This window comes from Ceratotherium simum, chromosome 9 (assembly GCF_057802395.1).
Source record: "Ceratotherium simum simum isolate JZ-2026a chromosome 9, ASM5780239v1, whole genome shotgun sequence".
Lineage (NCBI taxonomy): Eukaryota > Metazoa > Chordata > Mammalia > Perissodactyla > Rhinocerotidae > Ceratotherium > Ceratotherium simum.
In genome coordinates, this window is record NC_141908.1 from 41,824,472 (window position 1) to 41,849,326 (window position 24,855).

The window sequence follows — 24,855 nt, forward strand, 5'->3', positions numbered from 1 at the left end:
TTCTGGATTTTTGTTAAAATGCCCTAATTATTCAAGTAAAGTATCTTTGCTTCAAAAGGAAGTCAGAGCTACAGTCACGGGTGGTTTACAGAACATTTTCTGGTAGTCTTTGCTTCATTTCAATATCTTGTCATGATTGGCTGTTGATAGCTACAAATAAGGAAGTCTTCAAGTCAGGGGATTTCTCAGTGGAAGTTCCCAGTTCAACACAAGGGAGAGCTCACGATTTGGGCAGCATTGCTAGAGCTTGTAGATAAAGCTTCCAGACTCTGTAACTGCCTACATCTTTAAAGAGCAATAGTCTGTGAAGGAAGACTTGTTACTTGGAGAAGAGGTAACCAAAACTTTGGTAATTCCTACCAACTCTCAACCTAGCAAGGTGGCCTGGATGTCTTAAACTGAAGTGTGGCAGATTTGTTCCACTCTTGCTTCTGCTAAGTAAGTAATTTATGACATGATTCAATAATGCCTTTGTATCCACTGTCATAGTTGGAAATTTGGCCTTTAAAAAATAAGAGTCCCTAGCTAAGACTAAAGGAAAATTTAAAATATTGTGATCTTTTTAGATTCTTCCCAACTTTTAAGATAGAATTTATGTCTTTACTTGAAATGATTTTCTTGTTTGTATCTGGAATATAAGCCTTCTCCAATAAGTGGTTTTCATAACATAATGTAAGACTTAAAAGATATGTATTTGGCATAAGTTAAGCAGTATATAGCTTATTAGGTTGAAAAGTAAACTAATACCATATATATGCATATTTTTTGGTTAAATTTTTAAAGATCAGTTCCAGCCTGATCCAGTGTGTCCCTTCAAATATTAACTCAAGTTTAGTATTTTTCCATATCCTAAGAAAGACATGTTAATGAATATTTCTTTACAGCAAAGTATTAATCTTATAGACAAATTTGCATTTCTTATCTTGGAACATTTCAACTTATACAATTATAGTAGTCTGGTCATATTCTATTACCAATTGGCTCTTATTTTCACTATCAAAAATAAATATTAAAGATTGTGTAGTATTTTCTTAAGAATAATTCTAGGAAAAGTTGATAGTTCAAAAAGATTAAACATCAAGAATCATTATCACTATTGTCATATTAATAGCTGCCATTTATTGTCTGCTGGAAGAAAATAGTCACAGGATCTTCCAGCTAGTAAGTGGCAGAGCCAGGGCTTAAACATAATTTTATATCACTTTTTTTTCCATGGCTTTCTGTTACCACTGCCCTGCCTTCTTACAATATTGAAACTGTATTTGAGATGTCTTATCCAAACTACAAAATGATGGGGAAAAAAGGAAGATGACTTGGCCAAGGGCACAGACCAGCCAAGTCATTCATAGACGCTTGAAGTCATTCCTAGGTCTCCCTTCTCCTTGCTCTCCCACCCCATTTCTTCACTCCCTCCAGGGTGTACTTCCACCTGTGCACAGGTGCACACATTACTCTGCCTCCATGCAGGGCGGGGACGTGGGGCTGTGTACCAGGGCCAACCTGACTGAGGTTCCCGGTAGCAGCCAGCTAGGGCCCTGAAGCAATGTCCAGTTATTTCTCTTAAATACCTGTAACGATGAAAGAGATGGCCAGCTGGAAGATTTAAAATAAATCTGTTAAATTTCTCCAAAAAAGTTCTGGTTGAAATTTCATGAAAATTATGCACTAACTTGAGGAAAATGATCATTCTTACAGTAAAGAACTTTCGTGTCTGCAAACATTCTTTCTCTCCATGTATTAAGGCCTCAGGAAACATAGAGGTTCTTTGTTTATTGTAAAATGTATTCTAGTATATTTTATCTTCTTTGTGTGGTAGGGATGCTATCTTGATAGGGACGTTCTTTCCACTGTATTTTCTAACTAATTACTGCTGGCATTTGGGAAAGTACCTGATTTCATAATTTTATCTTGCATCCAGCCATTGTATTGATCCTGTATTTGTTCTGAATTATTTTAGGTAATTCATATGTGATGCCTATATAAATATAATTCTGTCTCTTCTTTTTTTTTCTTCTCACTATGTTGGCCAGAACTTCTAGAACAGTGTTTAACAACAGAGGAGATAGCAGCCAACCTTGTCTTGTTCTGATCTCAGTGGGAATTTCCCTAGTGGTTAACATTAAGAACGACGGTGGCTGTTGGTTTGAGATAAATATATTTATCATAAAAACCAAGTAACTATCAAATATACTTCCAAGCCCAGTTTACTAAAGATGTATCGAGGCCTCACATTACTATATTCAATGTCTTTTTGGGATCATTAGACACAACTATATGGTTTAAACTACATAGTGCTTTGCTGTTACACAATACAGTAATTGCACTTTTTAAAAATTCCCTGTTATCGAAAATCATGTCTCAGTAATAAAGGTAGATTGATAGTTATAGAGTATATTTTGTTATTGCTCTGGTTAAAATAATAAATTGTTTGATCAAAACAAACCAAACCAAACCTACACATTTCCTCGTTTTCTCTTCAATCCACATGCTTAGACGCCTCTCCTCTATTATTTTGGCTTCACAATTCAGTTCAGAATTGAAATTAACAGAAAAGAATGAAAACAATGTGGCATAGCCAAGGAACCCTATCCAGGCAGAGCAAAGAGATACTCAAACAAAGCAGCTGTTCCTACGTTTTGTGCAAAAAGCTTTCTCCCTATTATGACAGTGCTAGTTGCAGACTACAATTCAGTTACAAGCAACAGTAGTATGCAAAATGTGTGTTCAAATTGATTAATGTTATACAATTTATATTAGAAAGTGTATACTGAAAAAGAAATATCTGTAATTTATTGAGTATTTTTGCTTTCATATTTATAAGTGAAATTAATCTGTATTTTTATTTTCTGATAAAAGTACCAAAATTTTCCATGTTTTAAAAATTTTTAATAGGAGTTATCTGTTCCTTGAAATATTTAAAGAGCAAACACTGTTTGTTCTTGGCACCCACTTTTGGAAGTAATTCTTAAAGGCTTTCCAATGTTTTCCATTGTTATTGATCTATTCGGGTTTTATGTTATTTTTGCCGACAGCTTAGGTTATTTGTTTTGTTTATAAATGATCCTTTTAATAAAATTTTTCAAATGTATTGGCACACACAGTATTTTTGTACTTTTTTTAATCATCTCCATCATGTGGATAACACCACTTCATTACTAATGTTTTCCGTTTATTTTTTTTTCTTTTTTTCTCGTGATTGAACATGTCAAAGAGTTAATCTCTTGGCTGTCTCATTTACATGGTTAGCTCTTTTTTAAATAATTAGTTTTTGCTTTTACCATTATTAATATTTTCTTACTGTCTCCTTTTAGACTATTTTACTTTTCTTTTTCTCCGTTTTTGAGTTGAATACTTAGTTCATTTAACTTTAGTCTTTCTTGTTGTGTAATGGAAGTATTTAAGGCTAGGAATTTTCTCTGAGTACCATTGTAACTACACCATACAACTTTTGATATGTCTTTTTTGCATTATCATTATTTTATGGTTTTTAATTGCAGTTTTATTTCCTCTTTGATCCAAGAATTATTTAGGACAATAAAGTTTTTCTTAGTTAATAGATTTTATTTTTTTGGAACAGTTTTAGATTTAGAGAAAAATTGAGCAAACACTACAGAGAGTATCCATATACCACCCTGCCTCCCCCCACCACGCAAAGTTTTGCCCATTAACATCTTACATTCATATGCTATTTGTTACAATTAAGGAATTAATATTGTTACATTTTTATTAACTCAGTCCATAGTGTATTTAGATTTTGTAATTTTTTTCCTTTTTAAAAAATTGAGGTAAAATTCACATAACATTATGAAGTGAACAATTCAGTGGCATTTAGTACATTCACAATGTTGTGCAACTACCATCTCTATCCAATTCCAAAACATTTTTATCACCCCAAAAGGAAACTCTGTACCCATTAAGCAGTTGCTCTGCATTTCCTGCTCCCTTCAACCCCTAGCAACCACCAATCGCTCTTCTGTCTCTATGGATGTACCTAGTCTGGATATTTCATGTAAGTGAAATCCTACAATATGTGACTTTTTCTGTCTGGCTTCTTTTACGTAGCGTAATGTTTTCAAGATTCATCTATGTTGTAGCATGTATCAGTACTTCATTCTTTTTATGGCCAAAGAATATTCTATTGTATATATATACCACAATTTGTTTATCCATTTATCTATTGATGAATAAGATCGTTGGGTTGTTTTCACCTTTCGGCCATTGTAAATAGTGCTGCTATGACCATGCATTTCCATGTATTTGTTTGAGTACCTGTTTTCATTTTTTTGGGTACATGCCTGGCAGCGGAATTGTGGAGTCATATGGCAATTCTGTTTAAAGTTTTAAGGAACCACCAAATAGTTTTCCACAGTGGCTGAACCATTTTACATTCCCACCAGCTCTGTATGAGAGTCCCCATTTCTCCACATTCTCACCAACACTTGTTATTTTCCATTTTTTTGTTTGTTTTGTTTTTTGTTATAGCCATCCATCCTAGTGAGTGTGAAGTGGTACTTCATTGTTGTTTTGATTTTCATTTCCCTAATAACTAATGATGTCGAACATCTTTTCATGTATTTGTTGGTCATTTGAATATTCTTCTTGGAGAAACGCCAAGTCATTTACCCATTTTTTTAATTGGGTTATTTGTTGTTGAGCTGTAAGAGTTCTTTATATATTCTGGATATTAGACTTTTATCAAATATATAATTTTCAAATATTTTCCTCCATTCTGTAGATTGTCTTTTGATAATGTCTTTCAATGCACAAAAGTTTTTTAAAATTTTTATAAAATCCAATTTATTTTTTCTTTTCTTATTCATGATTTTGGTATTATGTCTAAGAATCTATTGCCAAATTCAAGGTCATGATGATTTATCTCTATGTTTTTATCTTAGAGTTTTATAGTCTTATTTTTAGATTATTGATCCATTTTGAGTTAATTTTTGTATATAGTGTGAGGTAGAGGTCCAGTTTCATTCTTTGGATTGTGGCTATAAGTAATCCCAACATCATTGGTTGAAGAGACTATTCTTTCCCCATTGAATGGTCTTGGTACCCCCATCAAAAAAATTAATTGGCCATAGACATAAGGATTTATTTCTGGAGTCTCAATTCTATTCTTGTGGTCTATATGTCTATCCTTATGCTAGTACCACATTGTTTTGATTACTGCAGCTTTGTAGTAAGTTTTGAAATTGGGAAGTGTGAGTCTTCCAATTCTGTTTTTCTTTTTCAGTGTTCTTTTTGCTACTCAGGGCCCCTTGCAATTCCAGGTAAACTTGAGGATCAGCTTTTCTATTTCTGGAAAACAAAGGGGGGGGCATTGGAATTTCGATACAGATTGTATTAAATCTATAGATCATTTTGGAGAGTACTGTCATCTTAACAATATTAATTCTTCCAATTCATGAACACAGAATGTCTTTCCATTTATTTAGGTCTTCTTTAATTTCTTTCAGCAATCTTTTGTAGTTTTCAGTGTACAAGTTTTTTGCCTCTTTGGTTACATTTATTTCTGGATATTTTATTATTTTGAACACTATTGTAAGTGGAATTGTTTTCTTAACTTTCTTTTTGGATTGTTCATTGATGATGTTAGAAACACAACCAATTTTTGAATGTTGATCTTGCATCTTGCAACTTTGCTAAATTCATTTATTAGCTGTAGTAGCTTTCTTATGGATTCTTTGGAATTTTCCTTATATGGGATAATGTCATCTGCAAATAGAGATATTTTTACTTCTTCCTTTCCAATTTGGATGCCTTTTATTGCTTTTTCTTGTTTAATTGCTCTGACCAGAACTTCCAGGACAATGTTGAATAAAAGTGGTAAAAGAAAGCATTCTTGTCTTGTTCCTGACCTCGGGGGGGAAATCTTTCAGTCTTTCACCACTGAGTATGATATTACGTATGGGTTTTTCATAAATTCTCTGTACCATGTTGGGAAATTCCCTTCTATTCCTAGTTTTCTGAGTCTTATCATGAAAAGAGGTTGGATTCTGTCAAATGCCTTTTCCACATCAATGGAGAGGATCATGTGGGGTGTTTTTCCTTTATTATACAATAAGTTGTATTGCATTGAATGATTTTCTTATGTTTAACTACCTTTGCATTCCAGGGATAAATCACACTTGGTCATGATGTATAATTCACTAAATATGCTGTTGGATTCAGTTGCTCATATTTTGTGGAGAATTTTTGCATCTATATCCATAAGGAATATTGGTTATTAGTTTTCTCTTCTTGTGGTGTCTTTTTCTGGGTTTGGTATCACAGTAACGCTGGCTTCACAGAATGAGTTAGGAAGTATTTCCTCCTCTTTTTTTTTCTTTTAAGAGTTTGAAAAGGAGTGGTGTTAATTCTTCTTTAGATGTTTGGTAGAATTCACCACTGAAGCCATCTAGTCCTGAACTTTTCTTTATTGGAAGGGTTTTTATTATTGATTCAATTTCTGTATTTGTTATAGGTCTGTGCAGATTCTCTAGTTCCTCTAGATTCAGTTTTGGTAGTTTGTGTGTTTCTAAGAATTTGTACATTTCATCTAGATTATCTAATTTGTTCATAGTATTCTCTTATAATCCTTGTCATTTCTATTTGGTTGGCAGTGATGTCTGCATTTTCATTTCTGATTTTAGTTATTTGTTATTCTCTCCCTTTTTCTTATAAGTCTAGCTAAAGTTTTGTTGATCTTTACAAAGAACCAACTTTGACTTCATTGATTCTATTGTTTTCCTATTCTCTATTTCATTTATCTCTGCTCTAATCTTTATTATTTCCTTCCTTCTACTAGCTTTGAGTTTAGCTTGCTTTTCTTTTTCTAGTTCCTTGAAGTGCAAAGTTATGTTATTGATTTCAGATCTTTCTTCCTTTTTAATGTAGATGTTTACTACCATTAATTTTCCTCTGGGCACTGCTTTCACTGCATCCCTACAGTGCAATTTTGTTTTCATTCACCTCTAAGTAAATTTAATTTCCCTTGTGATTTTCTCTTTGACTCATTGGTTGTTTAAGAATGTTATTTAATTTGCACATATTTGTGAATTTTCCAGTTTTCCTTCTGTGATTTATTTCTAGCTTCACTCCATTTTGCTTGGAGAAGATATTTTGTATGATTTCAATCTTTTTAAGTATACTGAGACTTTTTTGTACCCTAACATTTGATGTATCCTGGAGAAGGATCCATATCCACTTGAGAAGAATGTGAATTCTGCTGTTGTTGGGTGGAGTGTTTGATACGTGCCTGTTAGGTCTAATTGGTTTATACTATGTTTCAAGTCCTCTATTTCCTTTTCGATCTTCTGTTTTTCTATCCATTATTAAAAGTGGTGTAGTGAAGTCTCCAACTGTTATTGTAGTACTATTTCTCCTTTCAATTCTATCAATATTTCTTTCATATATTTTTGGGCTCTATTTTTGGTATGTATATGTGTATAATTGTTATATCTTCTTGATGAATGACTCTTTCGTCAATATATAATATCCTTCTTTGTCTCCTGTAACAGTTTTTGAATTAAAAGCTATTTTGTCGGGGCCGCCTAGTGGTGCAAGTGGTTAAGTGCAAGCACTTCGATTCGGTGGCCCAGGGTTCCCAGGTTGGATCCCAGGCACGTACCAACACACCAATTGTCAGGCCATGCTGTGGCGGCGTCCCATATAAAGTGGAGGAAGATGGGCACAGATGTTAGCCCAGGGCCAGTCTTCCTCAGCAGAAAAAGAGGACGATTGGCATTGGATGTTAGCTCAGGGCTGATCTTCCTCACACACACACAAAAAAGCTATTTTGTCTGATATTAGTATAGCCACCCCACCTCTCTTTTGGTTACTATATGCATGGAAAATCTATTTCCATCCTTTTGCTTTCAGTTTACTTGTGTCTTTGGATCTAAAGTAAGTCTCTTGTAGACAGTATATAGTTTGATCATGTTGTGTTTCCAGTCTGCTAAGCCCTGCCTTTTGATTGGAGAGGTTAATCCATTTACATTTAAGGTAATTACTGATAAGGAAGGACTCACTTCTGACATTTTGCTATTTGATTTCTGTATGCCTTCTACCATTTTTCTCTTCCTCATTTCCTCCATTACTGCCTTCTTTTGTGTTTAATTCATTCTTTGCTGTGTACTGTTTTATTCCCTTCTCATTTTCTTTTTTTTGTTTTGTTTTGTTTTTGTTTATTGCAGTAACACTGGTTTATAACATTGTATGAATTTTAGGTATACATCATTATACTTCAATTTCTGCATGGATTACATCATGTTCTCATGTTCACCACCCAAATACTAATTACAATCCATCACCACACACATGTCTCATTTTCTTTTACGCATTATTTTTTAGATATTGTCTTAGTGGTTACCATGGGGATTACAATCAACAACTTAAATTTACAACAATCTAATTTGAATTAATACCAACTTAGCCTCAATAATATACAAAAAGTTTACTCCTGGGGCTGGACCCCTGGCCTAGTGGTTAAGTTCAGCACACTCCTCTTTGGTGGCCAGGTTCAAATCCTGGGCACAGACCTATACCACTCATCGGCAGCCATGCTGTGTCAGTGACCCACATGAAAAAGAGAGAGGAAGATTGGCACAGATGTTTGTTAGCTCAGGGAAAATCTCCCTCAAGCAAAAAGAAGATTGGCAACAGATGTTAGCTCAGGGCAAACATCTCAGCAAAAACAAAACAAAACACTATTTGCTCCTATACAATTTAGCTCCCTCCCTTATGTTGTTATAATCACAAATTTCATCTTTATACATTGTGTGTCCATTAACATAGATTTATAATTTTTTTAAGCATTTGTCTTTTAAAACATGACAGAAATAAAAAGAGGAGTTACAAACCAAAAATACAATCATGCTGACTTTTATACTTACATAAGTAGTTGCCTTTACCAAAGTTTATTTCTTTGTATGGCTTTGAATTATTGTCAAATGGCCTTTTATTTGAGCCTGAAGGACTCCCTTTATCATTTCTTATAGGGTAAGTCTACTAGCAATGAACTCCCTCAGCTTTTGTTTATCTCAGAATGTCTTAATTTCTCCTTCATTTTTGAAGAATAGTTCTGCCAGATAAAAAATTCTTGGTTGACACCTATTTTTTTAGCATTTTAAATATGTCATCCCACTATCTTCTGGCCTCCAGATTTCAAAGTGAAATTAACTGTTAATCTTACTGAGGATCCATTGTACATAATGAGTCACTACTTTCTTGCTGCATTCAAGATTCTCTCATCTTTGGCTCTCAACAGTTTGATTATAATGTGCCTCAGTGTGGATCTCTTTCAGTTTATCCTACTGGAATTCATTGAGCTTCTTGAATGTGAAGACTCAGTCTTTCATCAAATTGGGGAGTTTTCAGCCATTATTTCTTCAAATATTTTTTCTGCTCCTTTTCTCTCACTTCTTCAGAACTTCCATAATGCATATATTGGATGGTGTTCTGCAGGTCTGTTAGGCTCTATCCACTTTTCTTTATTCTTTTTTCTTTCTGCTCCTCCAACTGGATAACTTTAATTGTCTTATCACATTCACTGACTCTTTCTTCTGCCTGCTCAAATCTGCTGCCAAACCCCTCTAGTGAATTTTTTGTTTTACTTATTGTACTATTCAGCTCCAGAACTTCTATTTGGTTCCTTTCTATAATTTCTAACTCTTTATTGATTTTATCATTTTGTTCCTATATCATTTTTTTTATTTTCTTTGCTTCTTTGTCCATGCTTTCCTTTAGCTCTTTGAGCATATTTAAGACAATTGATTTAAAGTCTTCTTCTATTAAATCCAATGCATAGATTTTCTTAGGGTGAACTTTTAAAGACATTTTAAATGATAATTATGACTACTTATTTAAGTTAAAAATCAACTGCATGTAGAACCACCAACTTAAGTTACAGAAATTATCTGTATTAACTAATATTTATTGAGTTCCTCCTATAGGCCAGGCCCTGTTCATATCTCATTGTACACACACACACATACACACACAATCTTTTAGGCAAGTATTATTATAATCTGCATTTAACAGATGGAGAAACTGAGGCACAGGGTTAGTAAAGTCATATGATTAGTAAATGGCAATACCAACATATGAATGAGGCAATTTTAACTCAGAATTTTCACTTATAACCAGCATGCATTAGCCTATCTCAGCTTGAGTTTGCCTTTGTGGGGGCAATGACCACCTAGACCTCAGCCTGATGGTTGCAATTTTCTTTAATATCAGTTGTAATAACCATCCTAACTTCAAAAACATTCAAATGTGTACCTTGGAATTTCAAGTGTGATGCATGTCATAAACGGGAAAGGACAGGGTGAAATGGGAGCCCATAGCTGAGCCCACAGTTCTAACGTGGAGAGGAGTCAAGTGAGGCCCTGCTTAGAATCAGACCATTCAGGTAAGGCCTCAACAGACCACATAAAATGTGAGGGAAACATGTCCTAGGATGAGGAAACCACGTGAGCAAACACCTGAAAAGGACAGAACAGGGACCATTTGAAGTATTGAAAGAAGCCCAAAATCACCAGGATGAAGAGGCAGGATATGAGTCTAGAGAAGTGGGAAGCAGCCTTATACCAAGCTGAGAGTTTAGATTTTAACCTAAGGGTAACAGGAGGCCAATGAGTGATTTTAGGTGATACAGGAACATAATAACATCTAGAATTTGACAAGAGAGAAAGTGAGGAGACCAGTTAGGAAGATAGTATGGTAAGTGCAAATTGATGGTGGCTTGAACAAGGGGTAGCAATAGAGACAGAGAGTGGCAATGAGGACAGAGTCTGACAATGGGGACAGAGAGCATATGCATGCAAGAAATGTAGCAAAGGAGTACTCACATGAGTTACCTTATTAAGTGATTGATTAAATGTTGGGAAGTAAGAGTTTTATATCTTTGTTATATGGGCAATGTTTTCTTTTCTTTCTTCTTCTATTAACATGAAAAAATAAACATACAATTTTTAATTCTACTTACAGTTATTTACCTTTACATTTAAAAAAAACTAAAATAATATGTGTTCAATCATCATAGTTAGAATGAGATCCTAACATTTCCTTACTTCGACATACAGAAGATAAGAAAATGAGTAAATTAGGACTTTTTTACTTCCTGCTACCTTTTTTCCACCCACGTGAGGTTTTGTTGCTATAATCAGGAAGTTCAGAATGCATTATTATTTAGTTATTTATTTATACTTGTACCTTATGTCTTAAAAATTACTTTTAATATTCTCATTATATTTGCAACAAGTTTTTACTTACTCTATTATTCAAATTATTTAAAATACTTACAAATATTTCTTTTGTGTCAGAATTTTACCTTTCTTGGTTTTTTTTATTTTAATTGCCTTTTTACTAACTAAAGTGTATCTTCAGTTATTTCAGGAAATGGGTGGTATATTTCTGAACTTTGAGATATCTAAGAATGTCTTTGTTTTCCTTTCCTATGTGAATGATAACTTGAGTGGGTGTAGACTTTATAAGTCAAACTTTTCCCAGGCAATTGTAATTGTTATTCCATTTAGCTTCTGAGCTTTAATGTTGAAGATAAGTTTATTTTTCTTTATTTTTATTCCTTTGCTGGTAGTTTTTTTTTTTCTGTCTAGATTTTTGTTGAATTTTTTCCATACTCTAGATACAAGAAGTCTTCCCTCACTCTTTCAAGCCTGGACTAAGGCCTCTTCAGTGTGTTTTTAGAGTACCTTATACTTACACCTATTGTAATGTTATAATACCACATTGTGTAGTAATTTCCTGTTTCTTGTATGTATGTCACCCGCAATAGACGCTAAGTTCTTTTAGGGTAGGACTGTGTCTTGGTCATCTTTGTATCCCTAACTTTTAGCACATAGCAAGCACTCACAAAATATTTGCTGAATAAATGAATAAATTGATAAATCATTTAATATTAAAATTTTTATCAGAATAGGTCAAAGTGTTTGGTCTCCATTCATTCATATGTTTCAAAACTCATTGAGTCCTTTTGATCTCTAATTGCTTTGGATCAAAGTGTTATTTCAGATATCTTCTGATATATCTTTGGTTGCTATTTCTGTTTCACTTACTCTGATCTCTTCTTCAGGAAAAAGTTGGAGCACTATCTTTCCACTATTTCATTTAATGGTTTTCATCTATTTGTCCTTTCCATTCACATTTTGAGAGAGTTTTTCAAGCTTTTACTCTAATCATTGATTTAATATTCTGCAGTATTGATTCTATCCTTGATTATGTCCAAATAATATTTGAATTTTGCCATTGTCCATTCTATGTCCTTACAGTTTTAACTTATCCAACTTTGTTTTTATTTCTCGCTCCCTCTTAACTAGTTCCCTCCTTATCTTAGTCCAATCTCTTGACTTATATTTCATCTCTTGTTTTTTGTTTGTTTGTTTGTTTGCTGAGGTAGATTCACCCTGAGCTAACATCCACTGCCAGTCTTACTCTTTTTGTATGTGAGCTGCCGCCACAACATGCCACTGACAGACAAGTGGTGTAGGTCCATGCCTAGGAAGTGAACCCAGGTCGTCAAAGTGGAGCACACTGAACTTAACCACTAGGCCACTGGGGCTGGCCCTCATCTCTTGTTTTATAGAAAATGCAAAGCAGATTCTTTCCATTTACCTATACCTCTGGTAAGCCATTTTCCAAAGTGTTCACTTTCCCTTCATTTTGAGGACTCTGTACTTCTTCTTTTATGCAGCATAATCTTTTTAAAGGGATGCTTTGTCTTGTATTTACTCATTCCAAGCCCTGTGTAGCCCTTACTAACCAGATATATGGATTTTCCTTGGTTCTTCTCATTATATGCCTGATTTCTATTAGTTCCTCAGCACAGAGCTTAAGCTGAGAGACAAGTAGACATGCACAGTTCACAGCCAAATTTTTGGCCTAAAGCTGACATTTGTCAATTTTGTCACTATGAGTATTGGCCCATGGTGAGATCCTTCATCCTTATAGCCTAGTTATTTTATTATGAAGAGGAGAATTCCTGGTTAATCAGAAACAATCATTGGTCTTTTCCTTGATAGGAAAAATATGATATGTGAAAAATTAAACTCCCAGAGTCAAACACATAGCTCTGCCTGCCCAACCCCTCTCATTATTGGCTTCACATATCCTTAAATACAGAGCATCACTTCTATCCACTCCCACTGGGATCATGTTGGTATACTCCAAACCATAGCTCCAAAATGAATAACGGAAGTACTGATGGGGGACGTTGGGGAAAGGAGGTATAAAATACTACTTGTAGGTAACACATAGTAGTGGGGTTACTGTCCAATTCACTAGTAGGTGCCATGAGGCAGGGAACTTTCTTATTATCCTTCAGGCCAACAGATCTGCTCACCTTCAAACAACCAAGTTCATGTCCACTTCAGCCCCACAGTTCTTGCAAATGGTGGAAAATCCTGTCAAATTTTGTCACTAGGATGCTTGTCAGCAGGGTTACAGCTACCCTTTTGATGCTTTTTTGTGACTTAGAAAAAGGCTCCCCTCTGGGGAAGACTCAGGCCCAAGGGAGCAAGGCTTGACAAGTGAGCACCTCTGTCAGCTGGGTGCCCTGTACAGGGAACAGCCTGCTCAGCCATACGTGCTGGGCCTGGTTATCAATCCTGCCTTTTGATGCTATTATGAGTTCTCATATTTTTCTTATTTTTCATTAGGCATTTAGTTAAGAGAGTCTGAGACACAAACAGCTAGTCCAGATGTCATCCTAAATCAGAAGTCAACCAGATTCTATTAATAGTGATATTTCACATCAAAAATTTGACTGAGATCATTGATGCATACCTGACATTCCAAGTTGTAGTAAGTGTTTATACTGGCAGCTTTCCTTGTCCCTAGATTTATATTCAGAACTCTCAATAAAATATTAAGCAATTTTGAAAATAGGTCCTAAAATATTTGTAATAAGGCTGCAGTTCTCATTTTCATTCCACCCTGCCCCTAGTACTGCTTGCTAAACTGAGGTATATAAAAATATGAGTAAAGGAAAATTGGAGTGAAATTATGTCACTCTTTTAAACGATTATTCCTCAAATAAACATCTCAACTCCATTCTTAACCTTAATAAAATATACTTTATGTCAATTCTAAAATATTCATCATCATTATAGAAAAAGGAAAATGTTTGACACTGTTTTAGCACAAAACTCATCCATCTACTCTAGCATTCATGTATGTTTCATACATTGGAGAAGCATGCAGCCATTTCTCTTCATGACTACAACATCATGGGAGTGGAGAGAAAAAAAGATATATTTTAAAAATGTGTATGTTTAATTTTTTCTTCCTTATTCAAAGTTTTTAGCATTTCCACATTTCAAAATGCTTATGCATTCAGTTTTAGATTCTGAGTATATTATTAAATTCACTATTTTAATTAGAAATCATGAAAGCAGCCCCTTCAATTTGCCCAAAAGCAGTGCTGGATAAGTTGGACTTCATTAAAATTAAAATTTTCTGTTCTGCAAAAGACACTGTCAAGAGAATGAAAAGACAAGCCACAGACCTGAAGAAAAGATTTGCAAAAGATATATCTGATCAAGGACTGTTATCCAAAATACACAAAGAACACTTAAAATTCAATAATAAGAAAACAAACAACCCAATTTTAAAATGGGCCAAAGACTTTAACAGATACCTTACCAAAGAAGATATATGGATGGCAAATAACCAAATGAAAAGACGCTCCACATCACATGCTATCAGGGAAAAGAAAATTAAAACACAATGAGATACCACTACTTACTATTAGAATGGCCAAAATCTGGAACACCGACAACAGCAAATGCTGGTGAGGATAAGGAGCAACAGGAACTCTCATTCATTGCTAGTGAGGATGCAAAATGGTACAGCCACTTTGGAAGACAGTTCGGTGGTTTTTCACAAAACTAAACATACTCTTACCATACAATCCAACAAATCACACTCCTTGGTATCTACCCAAAGGAGTTGAAAACTTATGTCCACACAAAACCTGCACACTAACGTTTATAGCATTTTTACTCATAATTGCCAAAACTTGGAAGCAACCAAGATGTCCTCAGCAGGTGAATGGATAAACTGTGGTACATCCAGACAATGGAACATTATTCAGTGCTAAAAAAAAAAAAAAAAAAAGAGCTTTCAAGCCGTGAAAAGACATGGAAGAAACTCAAATGTATATTACTAAGTGAAAGAAGCCAATCTTAAGAGGCTACATACTGTATGATTCCAACTATATGACATTCTGGAAAAGGCTAGACTATGGAGGTGGTAAAGAGATCAGTGGTTACCAGGGACAAGGGGAAGGGAGGGATCAAGAGGTGGAGCACGGAGGATTTTTTGGGTAGCGAAACTACTATAGTACAGTAAGATACTATAATGGTGGGTAAATGTCATTATACATCCATCCAAACCCATGGAACATACAACACCAAGAGTTGTACATAACATAAACTGTGGACTTTGGATGATAATGATGTGTCAATGTAGGTCCATCACTTATAACAAATGTACCACTCTGGTGGGAGATGTTGATAATGGAAGAGGGTTATGCATGTGTGAGAGGAGGGAGTATACGGGAAATCTCTGTACCTTCCTCTCAATTGATATGAACCTAAAACTGCTCTAAAAAAAAAATTCTTAAAAAAAACAGTGCTGTGTTGTCATGTTTAACTCAATTACTTATTACAAGAAAACTGTTTAACTGATCACAATGTTATAACAAGAAGTTTCTGTTTGTTAAAAAAATGTTTTTTAAACTATATTTTGGCTTTGAATTTTAAAAGTAAGCCCAATATTCAAAAATGCACTGCAACTTGGCAGGTTTTTAAATCTTTGCACTTATCAGCCTAAAGAAATAAGTGCAAAAGTCTATGGTTCAGAAGCATAGGGAGAAATTGGAGCAGCTAGAACCTGATCCTCATGCTCCAACAGAGAAAAAATACTCTCCGAGAGAATATTTGCAAAACATACATCTGACAAGGGGTTGATCTCCATAATATATAAAGAACTCACACAACTGAACAACAAAAAAACAAACAACTCCATCAAAAAATGGGCAGAGGAAATGAACAGACACTTCTCCAATGAAGATATACAGATGGCCAATAGGCACATGAAAAGATGTTCAACATCATTAATCATCACGGAAATGCAAATCAAAACAACACTAAGATATCACCTCATGCCCATTAGAATGGCTATAATCACCAAGACAAAAAACAACAAATGTTGGAGAGGATGTGGAGAAACAGGAACCCTCATACACAGCTGGTGTGAATGCAAACTGGTGCAGCCTCTATGGAAAATGGTATGGAGATTCCTCAAAGAATTAAAAACAGAGATGCCCTATGATCCAGCCATCCCACTACTGGGAATCTATCCAACGAACCTGAAATCAACAATCCAAAGAGGCTTATGCACCCCTATGTTCATTGCAGCATTATTCACCATAGCCAAGAAGTGGAAGCAACCTAAGTGTCCTCAACTGACGACTGGATCAAGAAATTGTGGTATATATATGGAATACTACTCAGCCATAAAAAAAGACAAAATCATCCCATTTGCAACAACATGGATGGGCCTGGAGGGTATTATGTTAAGTGAAGTAAGCCAAAAGGAGAAAGACAAACACTGTATGATTTCACTCATGTGTGGAATATAAACCAACACATGGACAGAGAAAACTGTATTGTGGTTACCAGGGGCAATAGGGGTGGGGGTGGGCACAAGGGGTGAAGGGAGTCATATATATGATGATGGAAAAACAAAAATGTACAACCCAAAATTTCACAATGTTAAAAACTATTAAAACATCAATAAAAAAAAAAAATACTCTCCAAGAAGGAGCAAGATGCTGGGCTCCCCTGGGGAGACAGCAGCTTCTGAGTTATATGAGACCATATGACCAGAAAAAAATGGGAGCTCAAGAACTCCAGAGCCAGGCTTAAACCTTTCAGGATAAAGAAAGAACCATGGGCTGAAGACCTGTTCAGGAATGGGCTGCCCAAGGTCAGTAGGACAGGAGAGTTCTCAACTCTGGAAGTTTCGTCAAGTCTATGGATATAAGGCTATGTTCTAGAGCAGGCCCTGCCTGACAACAATACATAGTATTCACAGTCATTTTATTCTTGGCTATCAAATTGCTATTTCAACATGCTTAGCATGCTCGCGCTTGGTAGTGAGTCTTTTTCAAAGACCATTAATCCATGTCAGATACGTGCACAAGCAGTGAGAGTTTTAAAAATATTTTTTAATTAAATAAATAAATAGGTCATCACCACAGAAGTTTCTGAGAGTGCTACCTGCATTCAGCCAGATGCAATCATGCTCCAGTCAACATGAAGAGTCCCAGCCTTCAGCGCTCTCAGGAAGCTTCCACACGTGCTGTGAATTTGACTGCTCTCTTTTCCTGAAAAGAATCCCAGGGAAACCCTTGCTGGTGGGAAGGAGCTAGCATGACAAAAATGACTGCAGACAACATCTCTCATTTGCAGAGCATTCCAAACTTTACCATGTGCTTTTGCTTACGTTATTGGATTGATCCTCTCAACCATCCGTCCAGTGAAGTAGGTTATCATTGTCCTCAATCGTCAGATAAAAAAATTAAGGTTCATTAGATTAAGTAATTTGCCTGAGTCAGTAGGTATCAAAGCTAAAACTGGGAGTACAAACACTTTTCTTAAGGTATCTGTCTGAAATTTCTGTCTTGAGAATATTCAAGAATGGCTAGGAAGTGAAATAATGGGGAAGTTCACGGGAAATTTTCTGATAAAGGTCTTGCATTTACTAACCATTCAACTTTAGCAAGTTCATTTAGTGAAAGGTGTTACTAGTTGGAGAAAAATTAAGTGTGTGTGTGTGTGTGTGGTGTTTCTCAGAGTGTGGACCTTAATCACATTCACTTAAGGATTTATCGATAATGCAGATTCCTGGGCTTCACCCCAGTTGCTCTGAACTCTAGGAATTTCCAGGGGTGAGTTGGTGAATCTACATCTTTAACAATCCTCTCAGGTGATTCTTGTGTACGCTAACTCACATACAGAGTGATGTTAGACCTGGTTATTTATTGTTTGGCAAAACTCCAGCCGAGACCCTCAGGTGACCTTTAAGCTTGACACTAGACACCTTTCTGCGCCTGCGGTTTTCCCTGCGAGGCGGGGCGGGGCTGCGCTGGGCGTGGCCTGGATGGGTGTGGCGAGGGTGGGCGGGGCAGGAGGGACCCGGCCTGGCCCGGCCGGGTGGAGGGTGAAGGGTTAAATGGCTCCGCGCAGGCGCTGCCCTCTGAACTGGAACGGAAAACAACTTCCGGTTGGGTTCACTCTGCAGGACGCCGCCGACCCGAGGCTTCAGAGACCGGAGCAGAAAACCAGAACTGTGAGTAAGGAACTTCGTAAGCGAGTTGGTATGTCCGAATCCGTCGAGCGCGGCGACGGAGAACTTGTGTGTGTGAGCGAGAGGGATGCGCTGGGAGGACGGGCGCCGCCGGGAGAGAAGCCGAGGAGCTGCGGAGACTTCCAGTGGGGAGGGACTTTGTGCGAGAGACAAGCCGGGGCCGCTTCCCGGAGCGGACCGGGAGGGGCTTTCCGGGCCCGCGACGTCAGCGCAGCCGCGACGGCCCCGCGCCGCGACGCTCCGCGGGAGGGATCCGTCCGACCCCGCGTCGGCAGCTCGCGGGACTTGACTTCGCCGGGTAGCCGGGGAGGCAGGGCTTGCGACGTCAGAGTGGGCGGTGGACCGGGTCGGGAGTGTCCCAGACTCTCTTCGGGACGGGATTGCCTTCCAGAAGCTAGACTATCGTAGTTACTCTTTCGAAAACTTAATAGGTCCTTTCTGTTGTTTTTCCTAAGGTGGTTGCACAATTTCGCTCTCTGCTTTCCCGTGGGGTGTCATCATAGCCTTGTCATTGAGAAGTTGGGTAACTTCCCCGAGGGTCACGGAGAGAATGGGTGGCCGAGGCGGAAAGAGCAAAAGCGAACCCTGCCCGCGGTGGGAACCCAAGCGATAGGTAGAGGCCCCCCACCCCGGTGTCAACGGACTAGCAACGAGTTAACAGGTGTAAAAAGCTGTGCTTGTCAAGAAGTGAAGAAAGAAAAGGGAAGATACTCAAAGAATAGTTGTCTCTCTCTCACTGTTATGCTGTCACAAGCAAAAGTGGAGCAGCCTTGCTAGGTAAAGTGTCATTTATTTCACGGATGCTTTGACAAGTTACCATAAGGGAGAAATGATAGTAAAGGAAGTGAAGTGACATGGAAGTGAAGGAAAATAAAATCATCTGCCTCCCTACCACGGTTGGAATACACATCTCAAATGAGAGGCAGCAGAGGAGCAAGCACTGTATTCTGTTGAAAAGTTGTCCTCATCATTTGAGAGGGAAGGAAAACCCTAACATGATACGACCATGTATAAAGCAGAAAATGAAACTCCTTCTCAGCCCTCTCCCCAACCATAGGTACTCCAAGGCCTTCCACGTCTGTCTTATATGTAGGTAAACCTGTTGTTTCACTTTCGTATGAAAATCAGATTATATATGCATACTGTTCTATTTGTTTTTTCAGATAAAAAATATATGATGGAAATCTTGCCATATGTAAGGTAGTACTTTATTTTAGTATCAGCAGAGTATTCCTTTGGATGTACCGTTACGTACGTAGTTAATCATCTCTTAATATGGCCAGTCTGTTTGCCCTTTATTCTTCCCATTTATTTATCTATGTTTCATTAGAATACAGATGTATTAATGCTTTGTGAAATATATGGCAAATATTTATGCGAACTATCAGTCTTTTGGTTTAAAAGCCCAGGTTTTGTATCACTTAAGAAGGCGCTCCCCTCTCAAAAATTAAAATATTTTCCTATATTGTCTGTTAATTCTTTTTATAGTTTTTTTATGCTCTACTCATTAAGACATCTGAAAATTATTTTTGTACATTGTATAAATTAAGAATTTAGCCATTTTTCCTGAAATCATTTGTTGAAATCAATCTTTTCCCAACTGACTGGACATACCACCTTAATCTAGTAAACTTGCCTGTGTACCTGGGTCTTTTTCTGGATTCTTCTGTTGCTTTGTTCTGTTTGTCTCTTCCTGTACAAATATCAGTCTCTGTGCCATTTTTTAGTAATTCATAAAGCAAGTGTCTCTTCATTTGTCTTTTTCAAAATTTTCTTGAATATTATTACATTCTCTTTCAGGTAAAATTTAAAGTAAATTGTTCATGTTTCATTAAAGTAATCCTTTTGGTGTAGCTATTCACTAATATTTTTTGGCTGGTATGGAGATGAATGTTTATATAACTGGTCAACTTTCTAAACTTACTAGTTTTAATAAATTGTTTCTTGTGAATTTTCTAGGAAAACAATCATCTAAATATAATCTTATCTCTTTATACTGCTTTCTTTGATTTAATGAATTCTCTAGAACAGTGATATAATAGTGATTCAGGCCATCCTTATCTAATTTCTTAGTTTATCATTAAGTACAAGGTTTGCTATTAATTTCTAATAAATTCTGTTTATCAAAGAAGTATCTTTAATATTGCTAGCTTTGGGCCGGCCCCGTGGCTTAGCGGTTGGGTTCGCGGGCTCTGCTGCTGGCGGCCAGGGTTCCGATCCCGGGGGCTCACCGACTCACCGCTTCTCCGGCCATGCTGAGGCCGCGTCCCACATACAGCAACTAGAGGAATGTGCAGCTATGACATACAACTATCTACTGGGGCTTTGGGGGAAAACAATAAATAAAATTATTAAAAAAAAAAATATTGCTAGCTTACTAGGACTTTTGCAGAGAATGGATTTTGGATTGTGTCCAAAGTCTGTTTTTTTTTTTTTTCTTTCTGTTTTGCGTCAGCTAGCACTTTGAGAGCAATTTTTTTTCCTTCCCCCAAAGCCCCAGTAGATAGTTGTATGTCATAGCTGCACATCCTTCTAGTTGCTGTATGTGGGATGCGGCCTCAGCATGGCCGGAGAAGCGGTGCGTTGGTGCGCGTCTGGGATTCGAACCCAGGCCGCCAGTAGCAGAGCACGCGCACTTAACCACTAAGCCACGGGGCCGGCCCCTGAGAGCAATTTTAAATAATAGATGTTGAGTGTTTATTTGGTCTATATAGTTCTTGTTGTTAGATGATGTCTTTTCATTACCTCTTAACTAAACATTTTTATCAGGAATGGAAGTTGAATTTTGTGGCTTTTTGGCATCTATCATGACCTATGATGTGCTTTTCTTCTTTGACCTATTAGGATGGTGAATTATTTTCGTAGATTTCCAGTTTGTGAACCAACCATACACTTGGTCATGGTGTAATATTTAGGAATATTTTTGGTAACATTTTTTGTTTTGTTTTTTGGTAACATTTTTTGTTTTGTTTTTTATTTTGTGAGGAAGATCAGTCCTGAGCTAACATCCGATGCCAATTCTCCTCTTTTTGCCGAGGAAGATTGGCCCTGGGCTAACATCCATGCCCATCTTCCTTTACTTTATATGGGACGCCACCGCAGCATGGCTTGACAAGCATGCCTCGGTCCGCACCCCCGGGATCCAAACCTGTGAACCCTCAGGGCGCCAAAGTGGAGCGCGAGCACTTAACAGCTACGCCACTGGGCTGGCCACTGGTAACATTTTTATTTAAAACAAGAATTGAGTTTCATCTATAGTCATCTTTTTCTGTGTTATCTTTGCCAGTTTTTGATATCAAGGTTATGCTAGTTTCCTAAAACAAGTTTCTTCTTTCTCTGCTCTGAAGTAGTTTAAATAGCATAAGAGCACCCTGTTCTTTTAAAGTCTGAAGGAATTCACTTATGAAACCATCTTGGCCTAAAAGTACCTTGTTCTTAAAACAGCAACAGTATTCAGCAAAAAGGTCTGGAACTTAAGAAAGTAAACAAACAAAAACTCCTTAGAGTATATCCAAGTAAATGAAGGGTCTGAAACACCAATAATGTTGAGAACAAGGAACTGCTGTACTTATCCTGCTCATTTTTACCCCTCCTCCCTCCCTTTTTTTTCATGGTCAGGGAAAATGCTGTAGGTAGGCTGATGCTGATGGTAAAATGTATTGCTGTTCTTTCTCTTCTTAACTCCAGTTATATTATAAAAGAAGGGGTGTTGCTTCTGCATGGGCAAGTTCTTCTATGCCCTGAAAGAAACCAAGAGTGAAACTCAACTGGGAAAGCATCAGTTTCACTTTGTTGTCACCAGCTTCCCAATTTTGCTGGGAAATTTCTTACTTTAGACGTAATAACCAAGCTGACATTCTACTGTAGCCATATCCCATAGGGGAGTTTCGAAATGAGTGGGTGAGAAAATTCATAAGCTCAGCATGCTTGTACTTATTTAATATGAAGTGAAAATCATTAGCACAGTCCAGGTAGGTGTGTGGTGTGTGCACACACATAGAGCAGGGCTGGCTTCTAAGAAACACAAACCATCTAACCGAAGCCCATCTTTTTGTGTGTGTGTGTGAGGAGATCAGCCCTGTGCTAACATCTGCCAATCTTCTTTGCTGAGGAAGACTGGCCCTGGGCTAACATCTGTGCCCATCTTCCTCCACTTTATATGGGATGCTGCCATAGCATGGCTTGCCAAGCAGTGCGTTGGTGCGCGCCCGGGATCTGAACCGGCAAAACCCGGGCCGCCGCAGCCGAGCACGCACACTTAACAGCTTGTGCCACTGGGCCGGCCCCCCGAAGCCCATCTTTTTACTCAACTAATAGTTTACTGTTAATAATGTGGATGACAGTGTATTTTGTAATCTTTGGTAGAGTTATTAACTTTTATAAATGATAATACCAAACACTTTTTGATCACTTTCAAAAACATCACCTTAAGCAGGTAATATAATTTAGCAGTGTACATCTGTGAACTGTGGAGGATACTTCAAGGCAGTCGTAAGTGTTATTTACAGAAGGATATAGGCATTATGTGTGACTTCTTGGATATTTGAATATCTTAGCTGATTATCTGTTAATCTAGAAAAAATAATTATTGACATGGTTTGAGGGCTTTCTCTATGATGAAGAATGACTTTGCATGTTTTTTAAAACCTTACCTATTATCCAAAAGTAAATGGTAAATAAAAATAGGTAGCCCGTTCATGTAAAACTTCACTATTCTAACTATTCTGATGTCTTGCATTAGCTGATTAGCTGTTACTGCTATTTATACTTTTTGTTTTCTAACACCTTATAAACATGAATATTAGTGTTTAATTTCAACTTTTTTGTGTTTAATTATGTCAAGCCAAGTTTTAGTTTCTATTTTCTGTAGGACTTATATTATGGCTGCCATTCCCCCCTTGCTATCTCCCATGCTTGCTGCTATGGTTTTCAGTCATGGGAAGAGGGAAAGAGAAGGCTATTATCTAGAACAGGTAACAAAAATCTCTTTATAGTCCAGGACCAAGATTCTCAGTCATCTTCAAAAAAGGATAACAGAGAATATGAAATGAACTGCCTGTGGGTGGGTGGCTAATTCGTGTACAAAGTCTTTTGAACTAGGTGCAATCTTTGATAACTGTTCAAAACAGTTGGGGAGGATTGGAACAGGTCCTTTGCAACTGACAACAAGCCTTTGGGACCTATGTAATACATGTCATAGTTTTTCAACTCCTAGTCTATAAAAACTTTTTTTTAATTGTGGTAAAATGCACATAGCATGAAATTTACCATCTTAACTATTTTTAAGTGTAAGTTCAGTAGTGTTGAATGTATTCACATTGTTGTACAACCAAGAAAAACATTTCACAAGGGACTTATATTTTTGAGAAAAAGAGTTTGGGAAGTAAATAATAATGATAATTTTTTGTCCCCCCGGGGGAAGTGTCCTGTACAATAACCCGAGTGTTCTTTCTTTTATCTTCAGAGACATTCCCTCTGTGATGGTGATTGTCACTACTAAATTATGAGAGTAAACAGTTTGAGCACCGATGATCTGCAGTAGCTTTCACTTACCAGTACTTTTCCTTTGCAAAAAAGAAGGGTCTATTGAAAATAGGTTGTTAACAGTGAAAACAAAGTCTATCTTTCAAGTCATTGCATAAGAAATTATTAGAAATTGAGTGGACCAGGAAAAATAATATGAGTTCCATTTTGACAGTTACTTAGTAAGTTGCAGTTGTAAGTGTCTTTGAAATATTTGCAGTAGAATGAAGTATGAAGAGTTGTTCTCATGAGCAGAAGAACAAACACAATCAGGTAATTTTGCTATGGAGAGTGACTTACTATAAGGACAGAAATCAGGGACTCAAGTCCCTTCAAAATAATATATTATTTAAAATTGCTTGAAGAAAATCAGTTGTTATTGTGGGATATTTAAATGGTTTTACTATTCATAGCCATTTATTATGTGGCATTTACTATAATGTAATTTCATGACTACATATATTTGCTATCCCTAAACTAGAAATGCCTTTCCCTTGATATTGATGTTTCTCAACCTTTTTAAATCCATGTTTCCTTTTTGATAAACATAAAAATCTCACAAATCCTAGGAGATTTTAATATATGCCCGTCTTTCCACACAGTCCTCTCTTACACCTCCTCACACTGAATATAAACTTTCTCTTGTAGTTTCCCCCATCCAAGAATATTCTACAGAGCCCTACTTTATAGGATTTATGAAAACAGATTTTAATATTGATAGCCATTTTAAGCTGCATACTCGCCCCCCATCTCCAGATTCTAACATAGTCCCTACTCAGAGAAAAAGATACTCCTTACGTGGCTGAGCAAGCTAACTGAGAGTGCCATGTTTACGGTTACCTCAGAGGATAGAACTTCACATGCCTAATTTCCCTTTTGGTGTTATACTATTTGCTTGTGCCCTTCAACCCATAGCCTTTGATAAACAGTCTGAGAGAAAGAAGTACTGCTGGAGAA

At 36.8% G+C, this 24,855-nt stretch overlaps 1 protein-coding gene across 10 annotated transcripts in view; it reads left to right on the forward strand.

Moving 5' to 3' along the window:
* Positions 1-247: 247 nt before the first annotated feature.
* TANK (TRAF family member associated NFKB activator) overlaps positions 248-24,855 on the forward strand; it is an 89,329-nt gene continuing 64,721 nt past the window's right edge. For 2 of the 10 annotated variants that reach the window (XM_087435285.1, XM_087435284.1), the window contains exons 1-2: positions 18,241-18,357; positions 18,831-19,464. The gene's annotated coding sequence lies outside the window, so the exon portion shown is untranslated. Of the gene's footprint in view, positions 439-18,240; positions 18,358-18,830; positions 19,465-24,855 lie in introns of those variants that run through there. The other 8 variants (XM_087435286.1, XM_087435287.1, XM_014785897.2 and 5 more) reach the window with 6 other exon arrangements.